At 47.7% G+C, this 26,259-nt stretch overlaps 1 protein-coding gene across 1 annotated transcript in view; it reads right to left on the bottom strand.

Annotated features, from left to right (window-relative positions):
• Positions 1–24,920, bottom strand: part of CDH19 (cadherin 19) — a 1,234,526-nt gene extending 1,209,606 nt beyond the window's left edge. The window contains exon 1 of the mRNA XM_086965550.1: positions 24,763–24,920. The gene's annotated coding sequence lies outside the window, so the exon portion shown is untranslated. The remainder of the gene's footprint in view (positions 1–24,762) is intronic.
• Positions 24,921–26,259: the final 1,339 nt, after the last annotated feature.

The following is a 26,259-nucleotide window of genomic DNA, read 5'->3' as shown; positions in this document are numbered from 1 at the left end:
AGGAGGGACTTACATTGACGAATTAGAAGGCAGCATTTAGTATGGACAATGAGACAAGCCAATGACAAATATGGGCGGAGAGTGGACGGGCATACGCACAGGCTCTAAGCTCGACCTAAAAAGCACTTATTAAATATATGTCTTTCATAGTGGTCAGCTGATCGGAAATCTGCTGACCGCTACTGCCTAGAGATTCCATTCCAGGCACTCTTCAGTCTCCTCAAATGGGTTCCCTCACCGGACTGTCTCCCTTCCCAGTACGCGCACAGTGGATCAGGGCCCGACCCTGTCACCGGCATCTCCGCTGATTTAGTTTGTGTACCCCGTACTTCTAGATCTCAACGACCGGTGCCACCCACATCCCGCTCACAGGAAACAGCCATTACCACGCGGTTTTTACCACATGTAGCCATTACATTGCATGCGTTACAATGCATGCAATGTAGCAACGCTTACTACGGATGCCATTGCATTGCTTGCGCTTTTATAACGCATGCAATGTAATGGCTAACCACATTGTTGTGAGGGAACTGGGGCTGTTTCCTCACAACGACGTGCACCGCCCCTCAGACTACGCTGGAAACAGGAACCGGGAGCAGAGATGGCGACGCTGGAGAGGTACCACGAGGAAAGAGAGGTAAGGGGGATTGCGCTTGGGGTGGGGGTCACTTTTGTAGGGTTTAGGGTAGTGTTGTAATGTTTGTGCTGTATGGGGTTGTGTTTTATGTTTTAGGGTAGTTTTAGGGTGTTTGTGTAGTGTTGTGTAGTTTAGTGTTTTAGAGTAGTGTCAGTGTTTTAGGGTTTAGTGTAATGTTTGTGGAGTGTAGTGCTTTAGGGTTTAGGGTACTGTTGTAGTGTTGGTGTAGTGTAGTGTTTTAGGGTTTAGGGTAGTGTTGTAGTGTTTGTGTAGTGTAGTGCATTAGGATTTAGGGTAGTGTTTTAGTGTTTGTGTAGTGTTTTAGGGTTTAGGGTAGTGTTGTAGTGTTTGTGTAGTGTAGTGTTTTAGGGTTTAGGGTAGTGTTTGTGTAGTGATTTAGGGTTTAGGGTAGTGTTGTAGTGTTTGTTTAGTATAGTGTTTTAGGGTTTAGGGTAGGGTTGTAGTGTTTGTGTAATGTTTTAGGGTTTAGGGTAGAGCTGTAGTGTTTGTGTAGTGTTTTTGGGTTTAGGGTAGTGTTGTAGTGTTTTTGTTTTTTAGTGTTTTAGGGTTTAGGGTAGTGTTGTAGTGTTTGTGTAGTGTAGTGCATTAGGGTTTAGGGTAGTGTTGTAGTGTTTGTAGTGTTTGTGTAATGTAGTGTTTTGAGGTTTAAGGTAGTGTTGTAGTTGTTGTGTAGTGTAGTGTTTTAGGGTAGTGTAGGGGGGTCATGCAGGGTAGTGTAGTGTTATTGTAGGGAGAGGACTGAAGGTCGGGGAGGGTTGTGCAGGGGTAGGGTAGTCACTTACCTTGCAAGTTTTACCACGAATGGCTTTGCGTTGTAATGGCATGCATGGTTAAGGCATAGTCGTGGTTTAAGTTTGCGATGTAATGGCATGTCGTTGTCATTGATCAACAACAAGAGAGATAGGGAGAGTCACGAACACTCTTAGTCCCCAAACTATATTAGACAACAACAACAAAAGAGTGTTCCTGTTCTGATTTGAATAGAAAGGATGCACAGAGCACAAGGAACCAACAAAGCCCATTTGGTTTGTTAAGAAAGCCCTCACTCACCGACCTGGTCGGTGACTTGCTTCATCATCGGGCCCCACCGGGTGTGACCGAATGCCACCCCGGTGTGCTGCGACGCCAGAATTACTGCGGAGCTGGTCTTGTGAGGGTGGCAGGGCTATGTGAAAGATTATGTGGATAGTGTGAAGTGGTGAATTAAAATTGCCTTGTATGTATCAAAAAATTCTTTTAATCAGAGATCATCAAGGACAAGGTTAAAAAATGTGATGGTAAGTAAGGCCAACTAATTGGATGGTCTACTACCACTAACATTAAGTGACAACGTGAATGGTCAACATGAACATGTTTCAGCCGGTGTGGTATGATTAACCTGGCATTCGTCAGGACCTAGAGTGTAAACCTCGGCGGTATGGGCACTCTAAGGCCCACCCAACCAGAGGACTTGAAAGTGAAAAAAGTCTGTGAAGTGCAAAAAACGAGGGGGCATCACCACCCGAGGGCAGGACGCACACAGCCTCAGGTCTCTGAATTTTAGAGACAAAAAGTAAAAAGCACTTCACAAGGGATGAAAATCCACCCCATAGACCGCGGGAGGGAGGGGACGGCGCATTTGGCACATCGCCCACGGCGCCTGTCTCCTGTAGGTACACCTAATCAGCCCTCGGAACCGGGTCTCGTCGTTGTCATTGACATCGCCTAGTAATACCCGCGGTGTAATGGCACGCGTGGTATTGGTATGCGATGTAATGACATACATCCCTCGCTTATACTTAGTGGACCCACCCAGCCCCCGGGACCTTATTACCTGGCACAGTGACTACACCTCCCAATTAATTGGTGCCCTACCATGGACCCACCCTCGTGGACCCAATTGCCGCACTAATTCACTTTGCCATGAAGCCTGCCACGTGTGAATCCACGCCCCTTCGGCACCTTCAAGCAGCAACCCAGTCCTGATGATGCTGCTAAATGACTAGGATCGAAACGTCGTCAACATACCAGCACAATTTGCTGTGCTTCTTTCAAATTTGGTTAATTTAAAATATATCTGAAAAGCAATTTTTTAAAAATAATTTTTGATGAACCGTATATTCTTGTACATACTAGTCACAATTTCACATTACGCCCGCTGTTTTTTTCACACTTGTCACCTGTGCCGATTACCTTTGAGTGTCACGAGCACTTGTGTGCACAAAGTTTTTGATTTACCTCTGCAAACTTTGCTTACAGTGCTGATACAACTGTTTTCAATTGTCTTCACAATTATTGTTTTATTTTTCAAAATATATGATTCTTAAACAAACTCTGAGTCTCTCTAATTCTTTCTCGTTGTAATGTCTTGTACATACTTGTTAACTAAGTTTTCTGAATAATACCGGTTGAGACATTGTTGTTGCTTCACTGAATTTCCTCAAGCATGTCAGAACCAGCAGTTGTCTGCAGGTGCTCTTATCCAAAAATCACATTCTGTATGCAAGTGCCTGTCATGTGGAGGACTGTCTTCTATATACCCATCCTAGAATGTTGCCAAAGGTGCTTCTTTAACACCATGCGCGCTAGCGGAATTCCGCTAGCACGCTGGGTTTTTCAAAAACGCACTTTACGTGACGAGCTGGGCTCGTCATCAGCGTGCGAGCGGGCTACGCCATGACGAGCCCAGCTCGTCATGAGCGTCGAAGGGCTTAAGGCAAGAATTGTCTTCAGTATGCAATGTTCAAAGGCACACTTCTAAGCATACCACGGCATTCTCACTTATACTCACATTCACATTCATACTGTCACTTATTCATTGTCACTCACTTGCACCTGCTCATTCATTCTCATTTACAATTACGCTCGCTCACTGCCACTCTCATTCTTTCTTTCTCACTTTCCCTCTTACTGATACTCATTTATTTTCAACCAAATACTCCCACTTTTTTGCAGTCACTCTTTCACTCACTTATTCTCACTCTCTGACTTATGCTCATTGAAACTTAGGAGCATGTATAATAAAAAATAAAATAAAATAAAGCTATGCAACCAAAAGTTGCTATGTTGTGTTGCGCTAGAGAAAAATGGTATTGCAGAATCATAACTACTATGATATGGCACTACTTCTCTCTTTCCCAACACAGGTACACAAAAAACAACGTACTATAACACGCATTCCTTTACACCAGGGTGCAAAGGTGTGCGTATGATGTCTAGTATAGGTTTCTACTTCAAAGGTAACCTTTCAGTACAAAACACTATGCCTGGACAAACTTTAATACTTTTCATACATTGCAGGTGTATTTGTCTAGCGCAGAACACATAAAACGTGTTTTTGTGTCTTTGCGCGGCAACAGAGTCTTGATAAGTCTCCCCTCAATCTGAGTCATTCTCAGTACTTGTCACACATTCCTTCTCATTTTCATGCACACACATACACATGTTCATACATAAAAACACACACATACATGCACTCCCTCTCACCACATCCACCCAACATACATTTAAAAGCATGCTCTTCTAACAATTATCACAGCTACCAGAGAATGATCTGCCCCAGCTCAATTTTGTTTTACACTAATAATAAGTTAAATACTATTATTCGCTATTAAATTAATATAAAACGAGCCAAAAAGCAGGGTAATTTAGAAGCACTGACCCCAATATTTTGGTACTGGTTTTGCCACCTTTGAGGCCAGGGGCCCTGAAAGCAGTGCCAGGGGTCGCACAAGGCAACACAGAAGTCACACCTGCATCCCCTAAAGGATGTCCATGGTGTACTTGTTAGATTAGAGCAGTCTCTGTGTGAAGAATATGAATTGTTAATTCAGTTCTTGTGGAGAAATACCTGGCAGTGTGCAGGAGCAGACCACTGGCTCGAAACACGATCATCATCTTCAGTGGTGGCTTGTCAAGGGAGTGCTGCAGGGTGGTGGGGCAGGGCAGGGGAGGGGCAGGGTGGGGTGGGGGGGGGGGGGGAGTGGAGTCCGACATACGACGGACAGGAGTTCGTTAATTAATTAAATAAAAAAAACAATTTACCTTGTGCGCGCTGCATCGCCACCTCTGCGATGCAGCGCGCACAAGGTAAATTGTTTTACTTATTTAATTACTTACTTTACTCCTGTCCACCGTATGTTGGACTCCACTACCCCCCAGCCTGCCCCTCCCCTGCCCCGCCTCACCGCCCTGCAGCACTCTCTTGGCGAGCCGCCACTGATCATCTTGGGTAATGAGTGGGGATCGTATCAATTATCAATGAGTTAGTTTGACACACTGACTGAGAAGCATGGTGAGTGCTCTCGAATGGACCTTGAAAACATAGTGACAAGAAGCTATTTGTTCACAGTATTCATAGTGTTTGCTGAATGGTTCAAGCACAGCCAGTGGTGAATCTCTCTTGAGGCATGTGGATTTTATAATCTTTAAACTCATAAAAAAGTTGCAATCTCGGTCGGTTGACCATAAATATTCATGCTCTAATAAGATTCCAAACTAAGGGGCAGATTTATGTTAACTGGCGCATCCCGAGGGATGCGCCAGTTAACGTGCGCCACAGCTACGGCACCCATGGTGCGCGGCATTTATAATGCGGCGCACCATGGTGCAAAAACGGCACAGATGCGTGACGCATCTGTGCCGGAAATGTGGCGCATTGCTGGAGTTGCGTCGCAAGCGCGACGCAGCTCCAGCAAGGCTCGGGGGTATACCATGTGCACAATGCTGCGTCAAGACCTACGCCTGCTTCAAGCAGGCGCAGGGTTTTGACGCAGCATTGCCCTGAAAGTGACTGAGTGAAATCTCATAGATTTCACTCAGCCACTTTCAGGAGGCGTTCCTGCGCAGGAACGCCCCCCCCTGCGCAGGAACGCCTCCTTATGGCGCAGTGCTTTACAACGTGACGCATCTCCTAGATGCGTCACGTTGTAAATAGGATTCAGAAAAGGGGGTGGTGATGAACAGAGTGTCTGAATTAAGCAGACCACTCTTACCCAGTCCAAAGATCAGAGCTTGATCCATCACCGTTATTTATCTCACTGCACCATCCCAGCTCAGAACCTGGCTATATGCAAATCAGTCTGTCCCTGGCCCAGTGCATCATGGGAACAGGGCAGACTAAACTACCAAGCCAATTCTTCACCAGAAAGGAGACAAACTACCGGGGACCAGTTTCTGGCATTTCAGCCGTCTTCGGCCCGGCTTGCTTGAATCCTGATGGTGCAGTGAGAAAGGGACTCATGTCTGAGTATACCCTGCCACACCTATAGTGGCCAAAAACGATTCAGAAAAGGGGGTGGTGATGAACAGAGTGTCTGAATTAAGCAGACCACTCTTACCCAGTCCAAAGATCAGAGCTTGATCCATCACCGTTATTTATCTCACTGCACCATCCCAGCTCAGAACCTGGCTATATGTGAATCAGTCTGTCCCTGGCCCAGTGCATCATGGGAACAGGGCAGACTAAACTACCAAGCCAGTTCTTCACCAGAAAGGAGACAAACTACCAGGGACCGGTTTCTGGCATTTCAGCCGTCTTCGGCCCGGCTTGCTTGAATCCTGATGGTGCAGTGAGAAAGGGACTCATGTCTGAGTATACCCTGCCACACCTATAGTGGCCAAAAACGATTCAGAAAAGGGGGTGGTGATGAACAGAGTGTCTGAATCAAGCAGACCACTCTTACCCAGTCCAAAGATCAGAGCTTGATCCATCACCGTTATTTATCTCACTGCACCATCCCAGCTCAGAACCTGGCTATATGCAAATCAGTGTGTCCCTGGCCCAGTGCATCATGGGAACAGGGCAGACTAAACTACCAAGCCAATTCTTCACCAGAAAGGAGACAAACTACCGGGGACCGGTTTCTGGCATTTCAGCCGTCTTTGGCCCGGCTTGCTTGAATCCTGATGGTGCAGTGAGAAAGGGACTCATGTCTGAGTATACCGTGCCACACCTATAGTGGCCAAAAACGATTCAGAAAAGGGGGTGGTGATGAACAGAGTGTCTGAATTAAGCAGACCACTCTTACCCAGTCCAAAGATCAGAGCTTGATCCATCACCGTTATTTATCTCACTGCACCATCCCAGCTCAGAACCTGGCTATATGCAAATCAGTCTGTCCCTGGCCCAGTGCATCATGGGAACAGGGCAGACTAAACTATGGTGCAGTGAGCTAAAAAAACGGTGATGGATCAAGCCCTGATCTTTGGACTGGGTAAGAGTGGTCTGCTTAATTCAGACACTCTGTTCATCACCACCCCCTTTTCTGAATCATTTTTGTCCACCATAAGCGTGGAAGGGTATACTCAGATGTGAGTCCCTAGCTCATTGCACCATCAGGATTCAAGCAAGCCGGGTCGAAGACGGCTGAAATGCCAGAAACCGGTCCCCGGTAACTTGTTTCCTTCCCAGTATAAGAATTGGCTTGGTAGTTTGGTCTGCCCTGTTCCCATGATGCACTGGGCCAAGGTCAGACTAATTTGCATATAGCCAAGTTCTGAGCTGGGATGGTGCAGTGAGCTAAAAAACGGTGATGGATCAAGCCCTGATCTTTGGACTGGGTAAGAGTGGTCTGCTTAATTCAGACACTCTGTTCATCACCACCCCCTTTTCTGAATCACTTTGTAAATAGGGCGCATTGTTTGCGCCGCAGTTGCATCAAATAAAGTGACGCAATTGCGGCGCAAAGAGGCGCAACGGCCTCATAAATCTGCCCCTAATGGTCTAATCTTGGCGGATGGGATACTCTGTCACAAATGTGACGGATATCCCGTCCGCTGTATTACAAGTTCCATAGGACATAATGGACCAGTCATTTGGTGGGCGGGATATCCATCATATTTGTGATGGAGTAACTCTATCCACCACGATCGTAATCAGGCCCTATGTTTCTGTGAGTGGCACATGAACCCACAAATCTATGATTCTGCATCAGTGCAAGCGTCAATCCACTAAATAAACATTTCAACAGTCCCCATATCATAGATTACAGCACATTGACACAATCAAAAAGAAAATAAATAATATTGCATGAGCTTACGAGTAAACTGGCAAATTTATTTAAGCACATCAATGTGAACCTCTCATAATTAACTCTTATTCCTAAACCAATTACTCTCCAGTCAGTCATGATCTCTTATTTTTGAGCCAACTCCCTCTGCTTCACATTGTGACCTCTCACTCAAGTGCTTTTTGCACCACATTTCTTCTGTCTTCACATCTTACTGCTATTTTAGATGATGTTACACATTTCTCATGGAGCACAGCTCTTAACATTTTGTTGACTTTTGGCATAGTCTTCACGCGCAGATTATCAGTTTTTTTTTGTGTTTTAGTATACAAAAGTATGTGTTTGATGCATTTTAGGGGAGGTGTATTCTCAATCACTTTTTCAATGTATTCCCTTCCATTTTATGTCTCTCCTATGTCCTGGTCAGAGTTGTCACATCCAAATGTGTTTATCTTCTATATCTGTCTCAGAGAGTTCTCTGACGTGGTGTCCCTGTCCCAGAGTTACTGATTCCATTCTCACTGTGTGATCGGGTGACTGAGAGTCCCATGACCCAACTGCAATGTGGCTGTTGTGGTTGAGGTCACATGCAATATTCTGTTTTATGCATGTATATATATATGTGTCTTTTATGGCCAACTGGCCGAAATAAATAAATAAATAAATAAATAAATATTCTTTTTGACTGTGCTTGCAAAATCTGGGGGAGCTCTGACCGCCTCAAGAAAGTTAATCAAGGCCAGCTGCAGTTGCCCAAAATGCAATAACAGATTTCAGGTTGTGCTGCCTGAGCCTTGTTGAAAGGACCACCCACTCTTACCATAAAATGGTCTGCAGTGGCAGTGTCTGAGGCAATTGATACTGGCCTCAATGAATGAGTGCTGCTTTGGCTCTGGTGGTACTTGCACTGTGGAGTGGGGAGGACGTGACAGAGGAGGATAGGCTATGGTAGCTTCGCTCTCATTGTTTATTCAATGTAACTCAGCAGCCCTCGGTGCAAAACATCCCTGTAATTCAGTTACCCATCCATAATTCTATATATTGAATCGTGTTTACTCTACCTCTGGCTTTATTTAGTGATCTGAAAACATTTGGAATGTTCAAAAACAGGCTCAATTGATGGTATTGTGATAGTGTGTTCTATAAAAATGGAATTGAAATGACTGCCCAACAAGGTGGGCATTATGTGATTCATTATGATGTGCCAAGGTCCTCCCTCATCACTAGATGATGCTCAGGGTTACCATTTATCAATAGAATTAGGCCACTTGTCATCAAACCTCTGTTTTTCCACTTTTCCTAAATATATGGGTAATACACACAGTTCAAAAATATGTGCCCTCCCTTGGTCTTTTCTAGGGGATGGCGGAATGCTTCATTTCACCCATGGAATAGGATGAATTTTGGCCACTTCGCATTACTTTTTAGATATAGCAGAGTTCAGGACAAATTCTACCAATCGCCACTTGGCACAATTTGTCTCCCATGAGGCTCCAGCTTGTGAGTGAGGTTTGGCATCCCCTAGCATGATTTTCTACTACGGGGGATCACCGGCGTTGCTAGCATAATGAAACATGGGGTGCACCCTCCCTGAAAACTACATGAAGGGGGCCCTTTCAGGCTTAGTCAGGAGCTCCAAGGCCAGGGTACTCCGCGGAGGGGGCCCTTTGGAGGCCATGACCCCCATGCACCGTGGGGGCTGCAGTGGGCTTTGTTATGCCACTGACTGGCATTCTCCAGAGGGCTACCGTTTGTAGATTTGCTGTTGCTTGAGTTGATTTTCGACTTGAGCAGGAGAAATTTCAACTTGAATGAGCATGCACTCTTATGCAATGCATAGTGCCAATCGCACTGATTTTTAGTTCTGCTTGTGCTACCTGCGCTAAATTGTAGCGCAAGCAGCGTGAGATGCACATTTTATGCCCATTGGCGGAATTCCATGGAATCTCGCTGAGTTTTTCTGTACGTCTGCATGATTCCATGGAATGAAACTCCGTACGTTCTGTCAATCCCTAGTATTTCTTGGAACGCCGAATCCTTGAGTCTTGCTATCAAAACCACCCCACCCAATTCATTGTCCGGAGGGCAAGGTAGATACTGTGGAATGAGGAAGCAGGATTTTAACTCTGTGAATAGGAAATGATGTCAGCTGCCCTATAACCCTAAGAAAATGGAGAATGACAGAGTAAAATTTAACAAAAGATCCGTTGGCATCAATATATTTTACAATATGAGGTCAGGAGAAACGTTTGAGCTGCAAACTTAGAGCAAACCACAGAACTTTTTTGATTTCTGGGGTGTATCTTTCCTCTTTTGGTTGACTCAATCCAAGTGAAATAAGTGTACAGACACATACATTAACACATCAGGCCAACCTGGAGCTATTTATAAAATGGTATTTCTGAAAAATATAATTTCTTACATAGAATACATAGCACACAGGGTTCAGTTTACAACAAGGAATCCTCTCCAGCTTACTGCAACGTTTGTGAAAATCAACTGCAACGCTACCAAGTGCTCAGATTCACAAAACCCATCCACTTTCAGAAAGTCTTAGTAACAACAGATCCTCAGGTACACCTAGTAGCTGCCTTGAAGGGAACCAATAGTAAGCTTTCTTGAAAGTCTGATGCATTAAGCAAAATATAAATTTGAAAGTACTGCACAGGGTATTAAAACTAGAAAATGATTATATCCATGCCAGTGAAATCAAATGTGACCCAGTAACTAATTTGGACTACGTGCTGTAATATCAGTAGCATCTCGAACAGTTAAGAGCAATGGGGCGGGCGAGGTGGAGGTGGTGGAAGTCAACAGACGACGGGATAAGTCAAATGAAATAAATAAAACCACTTACCTTGCACCAATGCACCAAATACTAAGGCTGCGTAGTTGTGAATCCACCTCAGTCCTCTTAAATCCACTGCCCGACTCTCCCTAGCCCTTTGTCTCTCTTGTGTGTGCCTGTTTACCCTTGTTGATGGATTTTCTGTCTCTCTCTTCCTCCTTCTTTCCCCTTTGTGTGTTTATCCTTCTATAGCTTTTGGGAAATGTCTGATGAGTAAAAATAAGTGCCGACCCCCACCGGCAACCACCGGCTCAAATTAAGCACTGTAGCTTATTGGATGTCAAGAAATCCTTTTTTGTTTAATAAGTGTGCCTGCCTCTGTGGTCTCTACCTCTTCAGTATATAAGAAGTGATTGTGTATATATAAAGGTTTCATGAACACTTGTAATGAAAAGGGGGGGGCTCTCTGCGGTGCAACGATCCCCTCTCCCCTTGCCTCCCGGTGGTGGGGGCGTGACCTCCTGGCGTCCAATGATGACGCGGGGGGTGTGCGCCGCACCACCGGCTGCCTGACCAGGAAGGCGTTGTGCAGTTTTCCGGGTCAGACGGTCGGGGGCTGGGGGTCGGGGGGAGGGGCCGTGCCGCCCCCTCCCCGCGCTCCCGGGAATAAAGGAGGGGGGAGCGCTCAGGTGGCCCATCTTGTCGCCTGGACGCTCCCCCACACTGGTCGTGCCCTGGGCTCGGGGCTTCCTAATTTTCTTTTCTTGTATTTCAGGTTGTTATCGGCGGTCAAGCGGCTGAAGGAGGTGCCGAGTCTTGGGAAGACAATTAAACAACAAGGGGTGGTGATGGACAGAGTTTCTGAATTAAGCAGAATACTCTCACCCAGTCAAGAGATCAGGGCTAGATCCAACACCGTTTTTTAGCTCCCCCTATTTCCACCCCCTTTTCTGAATCGTTTTTGGCCACTATAGGTGTGGCAGGGTATACTCAGACATGAGTCCCTTTCTCACTGCTCCATCAGGATTCAAGCAAGCCGGGCCTAAGACGGCTGAAATGCCAGAAACCGGTCCCCGGTAGCTTGTCTCCTTTTTGGTGAAGAATTGGCTTGGTAGTTTAGTCTGCCCTGTTCCCATGATGCACTGGGCCAGGGACAGACTGATTTGCATATAGCCAGGTTCTGAGATGGGATGGGGCAGTGAGATAAATAACGGTGATGGATCAAGCCCTGATCTTTGGACTGGGTAAGAGTGGTCTGCATAATTCAGACACTCTGTTCATCACCACCCCCTTTTCTGAATCGTTTTTGGCCACTATAGGTGTGGCAGGGTATACTCAGACATGAGTCCCTTTCTCACTGCTCCATCAGGATTCAAGCAAGCCGGGCCGAAGACGGCTGAAATGCCAGAAACCGGTCCCCGGTAGCTTGTCTCCTTTCTGGTGAAGAATTGGCTTGGTAGTTTAGTCTGCCCTGTTCCCATGATGCACTGGGCCAGGGACAGACTGATTTGCATATAGCCAGGTTCTGAGCTGGGATGGGGCAGTGAGATAAATAACGGTGATGGATCAAGCCCTGATCTTTGGACTGGGTAAGAGTGGTCTGCTTAATTCAGACACTCTGTTCATCACCACCCCCTTTTCTGAATTGTTTTTGGCCACTATAGGTGTGGCAGGGTATACTCAGACATGAGTCCCTTTCTCACTGCTCCATCAGGATTCAAGCAAGCCGGGCCGAAGACGGCTGAAATGCCAGAAACCGATCCCCGGTAGCTTGTCTCCTTTCTGGTGAAGAATTGGCTTGGTAGTTTAGTCTGCCCTGTTCCCATGATGCACTGGGCCAGGGACAGACTGATTTGCATATAGCCAGGTTCTGAGCTGGGATGGGGCAGTGAGATAAATAACGGTGATGGATCAAGCCCTGATCTTTGGACTGGGTAAGAGTGGTCTGCTTAATTCAGACACTCTGTTCATCACCACCCCCTTTTCTGAATCGAGTCTTGGGAAGACAGCGGCCGAAAGAGAACATGTGGAACGCGGCAGCGCCTTGTCTCAAAAGTCATAATAATTTTTGCTTTGTCACTGCAGGTCAGCGCTGATAGCAGGACTGCTGTTTGGGGTGTGTGGGAGCGCAACATTGAAAGCAGACTCCCTGAGTGTGGACCGTACGTTCCGGAGCATTCATCTGGCAATTCGGGTACAGTGGACGCTAAGAGTAGAACACGCAAGACGTCGGCGCTAAGGGGAGAGCGGGGGGCTCGCATTTCATTGCTTCTAGTGGCCGCCGGGTGGGTCTACGTTAGAGTTTGGTCACCCCTGACAATCGGACAAGCCGGTGTGTTGTAGTCGCAGTTGCATGGTGCTCACAGCCCCCTGCGTATCCTCCGTCTGTTGAAGGTACAAGTGTGCACGGGTCGCAAATCCGGGCAGTAAGAGTGTCGTACAGTGGGCAGCAGAATGCCAGGAGCTAAGGGGACAAAAATGGAGATGATGATGCAAGCCATGATGCGTAGAATGAATACCATTGATAAAAGGTTGGGTAAGGTTGACGATCTAGAGGCTCGCATGATTGAGAGGATTGATGGTATTGCGGGCCCACAGGGTAGGCCCAAACGGCAGATTACGGTGCCTTTGCCAAGGGGGGATTTCGACACCTCACCTGGAAGGAGCAAGGCCAAGAGATCTAGGCGCAGCGCACCCGCCCCTGCACCTCCGGCTGTTCCCACTACCCCTGAGCCGGTAGTTCCGGTTCCTGCGGCACCGGCCCCTGACTTGCCATCGGGGGTCCCTCCTGTTGGGCTGCTTCCGACGGCCCCCGGGCGAGCACCTATTGGGCTCCCCCGCCACCGGCCTCCCCTTTACCTAGCCCTTCAGCGCCGCAGGGCGTGCCCCCAGGTGGGCCGGTGGTGCCGGCAGTAGTGCCGGATTCTGAAGCCCCAGTCCCGCCCGAACTTACAGCTCAGGTAGCGGCTATATTGCCTTGGTTGCAAAAGGGGGGTATGTTGCCCGACACGTCGGATCATACTGCTGAGGCGGCTAAGATGGTGGAAAAAATTAGGGCAGCAACGGCTGCTAGTGGTGCTGCGGGCCCCTCTTCTTCTTCAATTGCAGGTGCGAATACCGCCCAACCGAACGGAATCGAAGGTGGACCAGCTCAAGTGTCCGGAAATGGTAAGGAGGTGGCTCTGCCTCTCTTGGGGGACGGTTCAATCCCGTCCAGGAGTGAGGATCTAGCACAACATATATCCCGGGCTGTGAAAGAAATGATTTGGGCGGGAAAGTATATTTATATTTTTTCTCTGTTGCTGGACAACAGGGAAATGGAGAATGCCAAAGTACTGAAAGAATGGATGCACCCTAGCGAATTGAGAGTACAGTGTGCTAAATTCAGGGTGGAGGAAACCTTGCTTAATTGGATCAGGGCCTTCTCGATCCTTACGGCTATCACGGTCGAACGCCCTCCTAATGTACAGGCAGCAATGGCTTGCTACCAGAGCAGGATTGTAGGGTGGAGCGAGCAGTACCCTGGGGAGGCGTGGAAGGTGTATGATGTGAATTTTAGGAAATCTAAGGAATTTGACTCATCATTGACTTGGGACAAGGTTGACTCTCTGTCTTGGCATAAGCAGTTCTCAGGGAACACGGCCCGACCCAGTCCACCAGTGCAGTCAAGATGTACTCTGCAAAACCTCAGCAGCCCTTTCGGTCAGCGCAGGGGATCGACTTCCCGGGGAAGAATAGGGGGTGCGGGGGGAAAAGAGGGGTGTGTGCTGGGACTTTAATAAATGCTCCTGTGCGAGGCCGGCTGGCACATGTAAATTTAGACATGCCTGCGCAATTTGCGCTCACACCTCCCATCCCGAAACAACATGCAGGTCCAGAAATGGTAATGAAAGTCAGAGAGGGGGGAAGAAACCAGAATAGGGTAGAAGGCACGGTTGGTCCCACTCCCATAGACGTCTTGGCAATGATCCCATGGTTGAACAGATACCCAGACCACACAGCGGCTGCCCTACTGCAGGAAGGTTTCTCCCGAGGTTTCCGGACCCCGGCAGGGGGATACACAGGCAGCGCACATTGCAGGAATCAGTTATCGGTACAGCATAACCCTGCAGTAGTGACTGCTAAGATTGAAAAGGAGCTGTCCTTGGGCAGGATAGCTGGGCCCTTCCAGGAGGTGCCTGTTCCCGACTTTGTGTGTTCACCATTGGGTGTAGTACCCAAGAAGGAGAAGGGCGGGTTTAGACTGATTCACAACCTATCGGCACCAAGAGGGGCATCTTTGAATGATGCTATAGATGAGGGTATTTGTGTGTGAAGTACGCTTCATTTGACCAGGCTGTGGAACTATTGCGGGGATCAGACATTGAATCTGCTTTCCGTCTCCTACCTGTCCATCCTTTGGACCACCACCTGCAGGGTTTCGCTTTGGAAGGCAAATTTTACATGGATAAGTGCATGCCTATGGGTTGTTCCATATCATGTGCATACTTTGAGACTTTTAGCTCTTTTCTAGAATGGGTCATGAGGCAGTCGACGGGCCACAAACAGATCATGCAATATTTAGACGATTTCCTTTTCCTAGGCGCGGCTGGTACTCGGGAGTGTGCTTGGGCATTGCAGGAATTGTGCGTGCTCATGCGGGCTTCTGGGGTCCCGCTGGTGCCAGGGAAGACGGTTGGCCCGTCTAATTGTTTGGAATTCCTTGGCATTGAAATAGATTCAGTCGAGGGGTGCTTCGGGTTGCCCATGGACAAAGTGTCGAGGTTTAGGGCAGCGCTGTGTCAGTGCCTCCTCAAAGACAAGGTTACCTTACAACAACTGCAGGAGACGGAGGGCCAACTGAACTTTAAATTGCGGGTCATACCAATGGCACGCCCCTTCTCACGCTCTATTGCCCAAGCCATGAAGGGATTGCATGAGAAACATCACCGCACTAAGTTGTCATCGGAGGTTCGCCAGGATATGCGGATATGGATGGCATTCCCGGAGGACTTTAATGGCAGGATAGTGTGGCCCGGCCCCCCCATGACATCAGCAGAGTTGGGTTTATGGACAGGCGCTGCTGGTAGGGTAGGGCTTTGGGGCCATCCTGGGGACCAAATGGGTCACCCAGCGGTGGCCTGAGGAGTGGAGGTCGTGGGGTTTGACCACCAACATCGGCTTTCTGGAACTATTCCCGATATGGGTAGCATTGATGGTTTGGCCAGAACACCTATGCAATCAGTCAGTGGTGTTCTTGTCGGATAACATGAGCATGATAGAATGCATGAACCAGCAAGCGGCACGGTGTCCATTCATACTGCACTTGGTAAAGGAGATTGTGCTGCAATGCTTGAAATGGAATGTAGTTTTCAGAGCCAAACATGTGCCAGGCGTCCTCAATAATGCAGCTGGCGCCCTTTCTCGCTTTAAAATGCAGGTATTCTGGGAACAGCTTCCTGTAGCAGACCCCTCGCCAGCACATTTCCCGGCTGCTCTCTGGCAGATTGGTGCCCCAGACTACCGCACCTTGTGGCATCTAGCTTAGCCCCCAGGACCAAGACAGCATACGAAGGGGCGTTCTTGTCTTACTGTACTTTCTTGGGGCACGGGTGGGAGGTTAGCTGGGCGCAAGAGGACAGTTTTGTAGCTTATCTGGAATTGATGCACAAAGAAGGGCGCTCAGTGGCAGCTGCAAATAGGCACAGGGCGGCTGTCTCCTTCTTCGCACAGGCCAAAGGCATGAGGGATCCTACGAACACTTTTGTGGTGCGCAAGGCTTTGAGGGGTTGGCGCCGCATACAGGGACACTCGACGGATACGAGAAAGCCGATAGGTCTAGTAAGGCTCACAGCCCTATTAGCGGCACTTCATGGCATCTGTAGCTCACATGGGAGGTGCTGCTGTTCAAAGCTGCGTTCGCACTAGCGTTCTATGGAGCTCTAAGGATAGGCGAGTTGGTAGCGACGTCAAAAGGTGATAAACAGGGCGGCCTCCAAGTGGCCTGCGTTATGATCAGAGAGGATACAATGTGGGTGACAATTCAAAGATCAAAAACTGACCAGGAGGGATGGGGGGATACCATAGTGCTCCATCGGGCTCGGACCAATCCTTGCTGCCCGGTCTCGCATGTCGAGGTCTTTAGAAGGCAGCGGGATCCTACTGAATTTGGTACCCACTTTTTCAGAATTGGGGCAGCAACTGAGGCAGTTGTAAGGGGACTCCCAGTAGAAAAGGTTAAGAGAATTGGAAGATGGTCGTCTGAATGTTACAAACGATATGTACGGATTGATATGTTATAACATGGCAAGGTGACTCACGCCTGGTATTTTCTGGTTTTTGCAGTTTCTCAAACCTGTCACGCAAAGGAGGAACTCGCCGAGGGGCGTCAAGGAACGACAGCAGCTCAACACAAGCGACAAGAAGATCAACGGACATTGGTGACTTGGATTGTGGGCCACTCTTATGTGCGGCACGCAAAACATGTTTTTCTTTCAAGTGAAAGGAGGAGAAGGGCGGAGAAAAAGGGGTTTTCTGTTTCCTACTTTGGGAGGGGGGGCTTATGCATCAGCCAGTTCAGAGATTACTTTCAGGAACTCTTATTGCAGCAACCCGCCCCCCGTCAGTGGTGATACTTCACCTGGGAGAGAACGATATGGCCAAACTGGGGAGGCGCATCCTTATAGAAGAAATCATCTCCACTGCGGGGTGGGTGGCCAGGACATGCCCGGGTTGCACGGTAGTTTGGTCGCAACTTATTCCTCGGTGGCAGTGGCGAGGGGGGGACTCAGTCAAGGCGTTGAATCACTCGGTAAAGAGGATCAACACACAATTGGACAAATTATTTCGAGCCCCCCGGTTGCAGACAATACCTCATGGGTTTATTTGGGGGGAACATTTCTACCTGCGGGACGGGGTACACTTGACTGAGGCGGGGAACGTCCTGTGGTCGAATAACATATTGGCATGGCTAGAGGGATTTGCGAGGTGAGTATGACCGTTCTTAGGAGTAGGAAGGGGGGAGGCAAGATCGTCGGGTAACAATGCTGGCCTGTGGCGGTAAGGTCATGACCGGTGAGCAGCTATTTTAAGGTCTGAGGGGGCGGCATCATCCTTTGGAGGTGTCCGCCCAGGGGGAGGGGTCACTGGCCCCTCCTAGAACTTCAGGGGCAGGTATAACTGGTGCTGCAAAGGGGCGCAGGTAGGGGAGTCACGCTGTCCTTAGGCTGGTAGCCACCCCGCGCGTACTCATGACGTCAGCATATGATGCGAGTAAGGGCCCTCCTTAAGTGGTTAAATGGAGTTCACGGGGTGGACCGAGTAATTAACGGGCTCGGCTGCACGGGTGGACCGAGTAATTAACGGGCTCAGCTGCGCATGCGCACCTGCGGTAAGGGTGCAGCTTGTAGGACCTGACACCGGTTAGCGACCTCGCCATATGGCAAGAAATGTTAGTATGCAAAAAATTTCAGAGGAGGATGTTAGATTCGGTTAGGAAACAAGCTGTATTAGAATCTTGTTAAGGTTAGCCTATCATACTTGTGATATGATTGTATCTAATGTTCCTGAATATTTTTGCATAAAATTGTATCTTTTGTTTAATAATTTATTATTTTGTATCATAATAAATACGGCCGGGGGGTATTGTGATCCCCCGCCTTCCAAAGACAATCATCTTCCGTGTCAATGTGTTCTGGGTTGATGTGGGTCCACAGGGAGGGGGGCGGTAGCCGTCACTGACCATGTGAAAAGGGAGGCCCTCGGCCCCCCCCACCCGCATGGTGGTGCGGCGATCCCCACTCCCCTTGCCTCCCGGTGGTGGGGGCGTGACCTCCCGGCGTCCAATGATGACGCGGGAGTGCGCCGCACCACCGGCTGGCTGGCGCCCGATCACTGACCCGGAAGGTGTTGTGCAGTCTTCTGGGTCGGAGGGGCGGGCGGCTGGGGGGCGGGGGGAGGGGGCGTGCCACCCCCTCCCCGCGCTCCCGGGAATAAAGGAGGGGGAGAGCTCAGGTGGCCCTACTTGTCGCCTGGATGCTCCCCCACACTGGTCGTGCCCCGCGCTCGGGGCTTCCTAATTTTCCCCACCCACCATCGCTGGAACTTTGCGGTGTTTTTGTGCATATTGTATACATGTCTTATTGTGTGGATTGACGTGTATTGATTACTTATTTCCCGTTTAGGAAGTGTTATTGAAGCATAAATATCGGTTACAATGTTGTTGGATGCATATTATTTACCTGTTTATTGTGTGTATTGTCATGTATTAATTATTTGTTTCCTGTTTGGGAAGTGGTGTTGAAGCATAAAATGTTGATTGCAATTTTGTTTAGGCCTTTTTTCCCCTAGTAGCCTGACGATGGTATGTCATGACATGTTGATTTAGATAGTGTAGTTGTCCTTTAGTTCTTTTTCCACAGGTCGTCGTATTTATTAGGGTATGGACATGCGGTAAGGTCATGACCGGTGAGCAGCTATTTTAAGGTCTGACAGAGTGGCATCATCCTTTGGAGGTGTCCGCCCAGGGGGAGGGGTCACTGGCCCCTCCTAGAACTTCAGGGGCAGGTATAACTGGTGCTGCAAAGGGGAGCGGGTAGGGGAGTCACGCTGTCCTTAAATGTAAATGTAAATGTATTGCGATTTATATAGCGCACGTATCTCCCGAAGGCATCAAGGCGCTTGCCTTGGGAACCCGTCCTGGTATTTCCCTGTGAGATAACCCCAGCAGGGTATCCACAAGGTGAAAGCCAGGCATCCCGCCGCGAGGGGCCGTAGTGGAGATTAAGCAAGCTATTGCCCAGAGTCGCAGAGTGTGAACCCATGAGTTGAGTAGGCACCGGAACGAGAATTATCGAGTCTGTTGAAATTTTGAGCCCAAGACCCGCCGAGGCGGGGAATTGAACCCTGGTCCAGGACCGATCTCAGCTTCCGGGTCTGCCGCCTCTAACCCCTGAGCCACACTTCTCCACAGGCTGGTAGCCACCCCGCGCGTACTCATGACATCAGCGTATGATGCGAGTAAGGGCCCTCCTTCAGTGGTTAAATGGAGTTCACGGGGTGGACCGAGTAATTTTACGGACTCGGCTGCACGGGTGGACCGAGTAATAAACGGGCTCGGCTGCGCATGCCCACCTGCGGTAAGGGCGCAGCTTGTAGGACCTGACACCGGTTAGCGACCTCGCCATATGGCCAGAAATGTTAGTATGCAAAAGATTTCAGAGGAGGATGTTAGATTCGGTTAGGAAACAAGCTGTATTAGAATCTTGTTAAGGTTAGCCTATCATACTTGTGATATGATTGTATCTAATGTTCCTGAATATTTTTGCATAAAATTGTATCTTTTGTTTAATAATGTATTATTTTGTATCATAATAAATACGGCCGGGGGTTTTGCGATCCCCCGCCTTCCAAAGACAATCATGTTCCGTGTCAATGTGTTCTGGGTTGATGTGGGTCCACAGGGAGGGGGGCGGTAGCCGTCACTGACCATGTGTAAAACCTCCTGTCTCAGGTAAGAAAGGGAGAAGCAAGAACTCGGAATTGATGTTCAAGGTGTTATATGTTAATTTCGAACTGTGAAATGTACTCTCAAAATGCATACCTCATCACCTTTGATATATTCGGTTATATTCTATAAACAAATAGCTTGTGTTCTTCCCAGGATTCCTACAACATATTATGCACAAGAAACGGTCTCATTGTGAGACATGTTGCGCTGCCAGAAACATCTTGTGGATGAGAATTACGTGAAATAGCAAAATGAAAGATGCCTTCAAATTTCTCATGGACCTAGAAGAAATACATTCATCAATACATTTTAGGGTTCTTTCCTACATATGGAATCTGTCTGTTTGGTTCAGAACCTATTCCCCCTAAGCCATCATTGTGCTTACTTATAAAAAAAGACTATTAAATATGACTATGAATACATTAAAACCATATCAGTACTTAATTTGTGCGGGTGGTTTGTGGTGCTCAGCACTGGCACTTAATTTTCCGCACCGGCTATAGTTACAGTACAGGTGTTATGTTTGTACTGCTATTAGCAGCGCTGTCAGGGTATGGGTGGTGGAGGGTTCAGTGGCCTACTGAGCAGGGCCCTGGCACTTAATTTTTTACAAATTAAGCAATGTCTTTGTAATGAAGTAAATGCTTCAATAAACTACTACCTGCCAGCATGGTGCTCTAGTACATTACCCTTCTCTATACTGCGTCCTGTACAAAGGGAAATGATGACACTGATCACATTATGAGAACATATTAATGAAAAGTAGTCTATGGTGTACATGATGACGCGTCTATGGATATAACACACACTCACAAGTATGGAACTGATTCTGACACCCCACATTTAATAAATTGCATTTAAATTGCATTTATGTAGTGCTTACTACCCTTGACGGGGTATTGACACGTCCAGTTCTTGCTTATGTACAGAGCCACTGGATTTATGTGATAGCATGACTGTGGTGTTTTTCGCATAATTATGGATTTGCCGCATAATCCATCATCAACTGCATAATTTGCCGATTTTAACAAAAATAAATTATTTCTAGATCAATACGGATTAAAAGTTACTAAACTACATCAACACATGCAGTCGTGCAGTGGAAGGCACTTTGTGAAGGTTGACTGGTCACCGTTCTGTTGCCATATTTAGGTTTTAAAGTAGTACCAACTGGTGCATCCTGTGTCTGACAGTGTTAACAGTGTTAACAGTGGTGGATGGTAATTTTAGGAGGGGGGGCAGATGGGATACACACACACACACACATGCACATATAAACCCACAGCCTTGCATTCCCATGCACGCGCACACACACACACACACACACAAATACATCAATTCACAACACTCATTACCAAAGATTCATACATGCACGCACTCACGCTTCAAAAAACAATTTTTTAAACACACACACACTTACCTGCAGCTCTGCCACAGAGGTCCCAGGAGACTTGGGACTGCTGCCTTCCCTTATTGGCTGACCTAAGGTCAACCAATGAGGGAAGGAAGCAGTTCCACCTTTATCACAGAGTTGGATTGGTTTCAGTGAGACTGCTGACCCCACTCTGTGATGAAGTGTCACTGATTGAAACTCGACCCTGGCGCTTCAGGGCTTAAATGTGAAGCGCCCAGGTGCAAGGCAATCAGTGACGCTACCCCTCGTCAGTGGCATAACACAGGTCTCCCCAGCCCCGGCGGTGTGTGGGGGGGGGGGGGCTTGAGCTGCAGGGGGTTCCCTCAGAACAGTACTATGGCCTGAGAGCTCCGGATTAAATCCAGATAGGGGGCCCTCCATGAATTCTGAGTGGGGGCCCCTTAACCTTTGTTACGCCACTGCCCCTCGTCACTGAGGGGAGGGTCTCAGGGACATTTGCTGAGCTGAGGCGGTCACACCGACAGGAGCTGTAACTTCCTCAGCCCAGCAAAGTTCACCTTAGGCAGCCAGGAGCCTGCAGATTTGCATGTCTGGCTGCCTGACCAGAAAATGAACAGTATCTGTCAGGCTGACTTTTGTTCAGCCTGACAGACACTGTTTGTGAGGGGCAAAGGGGGGGCACGGGCCCTCAGCCCCAATGGACCGGCCACGGCTCAGTGTTAACAAGTGTAAAAACGACTAAATAATGAAGTAATATTATCTCCAAATGCGCCGCATTAGGCCACATAATTTGCCTTTTCTTTCCGCATAATTTGGTCCTCCCTGTTGCATAATACCAGTGCCCTGCTTACAGAGAGGTTTCATAAGTCCTCGCACATCAGTTAGATATTACATTAAATTATCTTTGAGCTGCAGTACATTGTGGAGCTTTCACATCACTCCACTGCTTTATATACACAGGATGCCAAGACCCTGCAGAGACACTCAATATAAGAACACTGGCATACTAGGTCAAATAGAATGAAACCAGTTTTGGAGTTAACTCCTTCGCTGCAGCGGTTATTCCGCCGCAGATCTAAGGGGCGGGGGGGCCGCGCGGCGCTCACACGCTGGTGACGGAACCGCTCCGTCACCAGCCTCGGGTGAGCTGTGCTGATGACGGAGCGGTTCCGTCATGGCCCCGCCTGCTCAATAGAACGCCCAGCGCAGGCGCAGAATCCGCGCCGCGCAGGCGCGTCGGGCGGGCCAATGACAGAACCGCTCCGTCATCAGCTCAGCGCCACCACGGCTGATGACGGAGCGGTTCCTTCATCAGCGTCAAAGAGGTTAAAACACAATGCACCAATACGGCTTACGCACCAAGCTCTACTAAAATTAGTGCAGTCTGTTCCTCCATATTTTAATTTTTTTCAGGGATGCAAAACATTATATTTTGACATCTACGCCCATTTAATTTAGGTAGTGTTTAGGTAGTGTATGTTGGTATGTCAAAGTTAACATCATGGTTTGAAGAAAAAAATCATTGTTATTTCCCGTACAGCTGTGGCTAGGGTGCTCAGGTGGCACGCACAGCATAGAAGCTGCAGTAAACTGCCCCCACTGCACTCTCCTACACACCCCTTGCCCCCAAGGTCTTCCCCACTGCCTTCTCTGACCGCGCTGCCAGACTGGGCGCCAATTAGTGTGGTTTGTGATGTGGACACCTGCCACGTTGGTGCTGTCAGAGGCCTGTGGCCTATTTCAGACATGTCACCGAGCGTCTCCAGGTCGCAGCGACTGTCAGTCACAGTCATCCGGCAAGGCCTTGACTGGGTCACTTATACAGCCATGCGATCTCGTGCAGACGCCAGGGGCTGCCAAGTGTCATCCATAATAGGCGCACCTGCATTTTATTAGCAGCTTACTTTCATTTCGTCAGAACTGCAGTAACAAGTACAGTGCACGCAGGACCCTGAGAAAACGCAGTGACACGCGTGGATGTCTCGTTTGTTGGAACAGCTCCAGAGAGGACACCTTAAAGTTATATGACTGTCTTTAAACATACTCTGTAAGCCCACAATAAGAATGTTTTATCTGACTTTACACTGTCCTCGAGTGGACCACCGATTTGCAATGATCCTTTTAGAATGAAACCACATGAATTTAAAATCTGCATTTTTTTCAATTGTAGAATTGCTTAAAGCGCGCAGGTCAAGTACGGACAAGGGTTATGCCTTTCATTGTAGGCATTTGTTTTTTGTTTACTTTGGTATGAAATGATACACACTCCTGCACCACTGTATAAATGGACACTCACAGGAACAGCTCATGGCAAATAACATTAGAAAGAAACCTGCTTAGAATGTATATAATGTATAAGCCAGCGACTAGCGTCTGTCATTTCGAACAGTCATTTCGGAAACAGCTCACTGTGCTTCCTAGTGTTGACACTGTCAGGCGCAAGGCAGGTGATTAAACACCATTTAAAATACTTGGGGCAGATTTACAAGTCCCCTTGCGCCACTTTTGCCTCACTTTTCCCATGTTAAAAGTGACGCAAAAGTGGCGCAATGGGCTTGTAAATCTGCCCCTTTATATTTTGTGCTGCCCAACTGTTTCTGAAGCAATGCGGAAATGTTAGAGAAAGTAATTTGTGAAATCAAAATGAAGAGAAGATACCATATGCTCCTAGATCACCTTTCGCCTTCACTAATACAGTATATAATGTTTGCATCAATATGGATTCCAGAACCCAAGTCAGCGTTAGAGTGCGGCGTTGGTTAACCGCTAATACATATCACCATAGCATCCAAACCGCGCCGCTTATTGCCATTATGCGTCGCTGCACTGTGTACGTTTATGTTTCGAAAATCGAAGTCCTTGGCACTTGTTTGAAGAACATCGGGGCGCGTGCCATCAGCCCGCACAGCCCACTATGTCGTTTTCATACGGTCCGCGCGCTTCTTTTTAAACCTATCACAAGACCTTGTTGTCCAATAAACAAGAGGGACCCGTTGCAGCGCCCTGCACACAGCAACAGATCGAGATATGATGATTCCTATGCAAAACCATACACAACTGCGAGTGGGTGACTTCCATGCAAAAGCCACGCGCTCTTTCAATTACTTAGGGACTACTGATCACCTCAGAGTACAATGTGGCGAAAATGCATTTTTGAAGAAGCAATGCATAAACTCAACAGATTCGTCATCAAAAAAAGCAGTTTGCAGAAACCACGCACCTGGTAATTTATTTCGACAATAAACTGAATGCAATTCCCAGACTCAACGAGCAATGTAAAATAGTCACAAATTATACCTTTTGTAGCCTTTTCACACTTCTGAATTCTGAGCTCGCGATCCTGACTTCCTTTTTTATCGTACTCAAGTACCTCTTATAGGCGATACTTTCGCTCCCTACTGTATTAAACCCTCATTTTTTTCTAAAACAAGAAGGGAACATTATATTGAAATATTTAAAACTTACATTGCTCGACACAGCCAGACTCCGAACAGCCTTGCGCCGAAGAGAAGCACACAACTAGAAGTTAAACATCCAGGGACAAAGACGGGCTTCTTTTTACCCCGGGCTCCTTGGAAAGTCTCGCTACGTCTACGCTTCCTGCCAGCGAGAGACACTTGCACATTTAGAGTTGTGAACCTCACAACATGTCACTGCTGACTTCAAGCTATTTTGGGTGTTCTGAGTAACAAACTGCGAACACAGGGGCTTTTGTCCTCAATATCAGAAGGCCTTCTCTGATGTGCATTCAGAGACCTGAATTAAAATGCAGGCAGCTTCAGCGCGCGAATGTCGGACCGATTTTCTGTTTCCTGTGGGGCGCAAATAAAGTTCGTTTTGGCAGTTACCAGGGTGGCGAAGAAGTAATTTATCTTGTTTGTGCATGAGCGCAAGTGTTTTGCAAGAGGAAAGGGCATGCCTTCGATTTTGTGATTGTTCAGGGATGCACATGGCCCCGAAAGAGGAGAAAAGGAGTGTTATGTAAGAGAAAATAGGCTTCTTACTGCCTAGTTCTGCCCCGGCCAAGCGTTTTACCAAACTATTTCTGTTCAGAAATAAAGTAAATTGTGCTGCGATAAAACCGTGTTCAACGTGAACTATGAGTACTTCAAAACACATTTAATGACATCTCCCATTTTAGTTGCCCCATGAAAAATGCTTTGTCCAATAAATGTGTAAAAGCTAGTATCCTATAAAAGAGTACACAGCAAGTAAAATAGTACCGCAAATTAATTCAAGGTGACAAACAATGCAAACGGGTATATATGAAAGAACATATCGAGATTGTTTCGATGTAAATGCTAAAAGAAACACAACGCTGGCATCTAAGACTTGACTTGCTTTGTGGAGGAATGAAATAGCTATAAATGAACAACGCTGTAAGTTAGTGTTTACAAAGATAGATCATGGAACTCGGTTTGTGTGTACATGCGCCACGTTTAAGTCAGAAATATCGAACGTGTACGTGTGTCAGTATACATGTAAATAAAACAATTGATGGACAAAGTGCAGCACAATGTCATACATTCACCCCAGTACAGCAATCTGGGCCTAAATCCAACGTTTTTTTTGCTCCCCATGCCATTCCAGTTTGAACCCAGCCATATGCAAATCAGTCTTGACCCTGCGCCCAATGGGAACAGTCCAGCCTAGGCTGCAAGGCCAGGTCCTCCCTGGACTGGAAACAAGCATCCCAGGACCGGTTTCAGGGTTTCAATTGCTTGCTCACTTTGCAACTGGATTCTAGCTAACCTGGCTGATGAGGGGTGTTACCCGGAAACCGGGTCCAGGGAAGTCCTGGCTTGGTAGTTTGGGCTGGACTGTTCCCATGAGGCACAGGGTCAAGACTGATTTGCATATAGCTGGGCCTGAACTGGTGTGACCAAGTGAGCTAAAGAATGACGATGGGTTCAACCCAGATCTGTGACTGGGGGGGGGGGAGTGTCTGAAAAATGTAATTTC

Source organism: Lissotriton vulgaris, chromosome 4_1 (genome assembly GCF_964263255.1).
Source record: "Lissotriton vulgaris chromosome 4_1, aLisVul1.2, whole genome shotgun sequence".
NCBI classification, from domain to species: domain Eukaryota; kingdom Metazoa; phylum Chordata; class Amphibia; order Caudata; family Salamandridae; genus Lissotriton; species Lissotriton vulgaris.
This window is presented reverse-complemented; position numbering and strand designations above follow the sequence as displayed.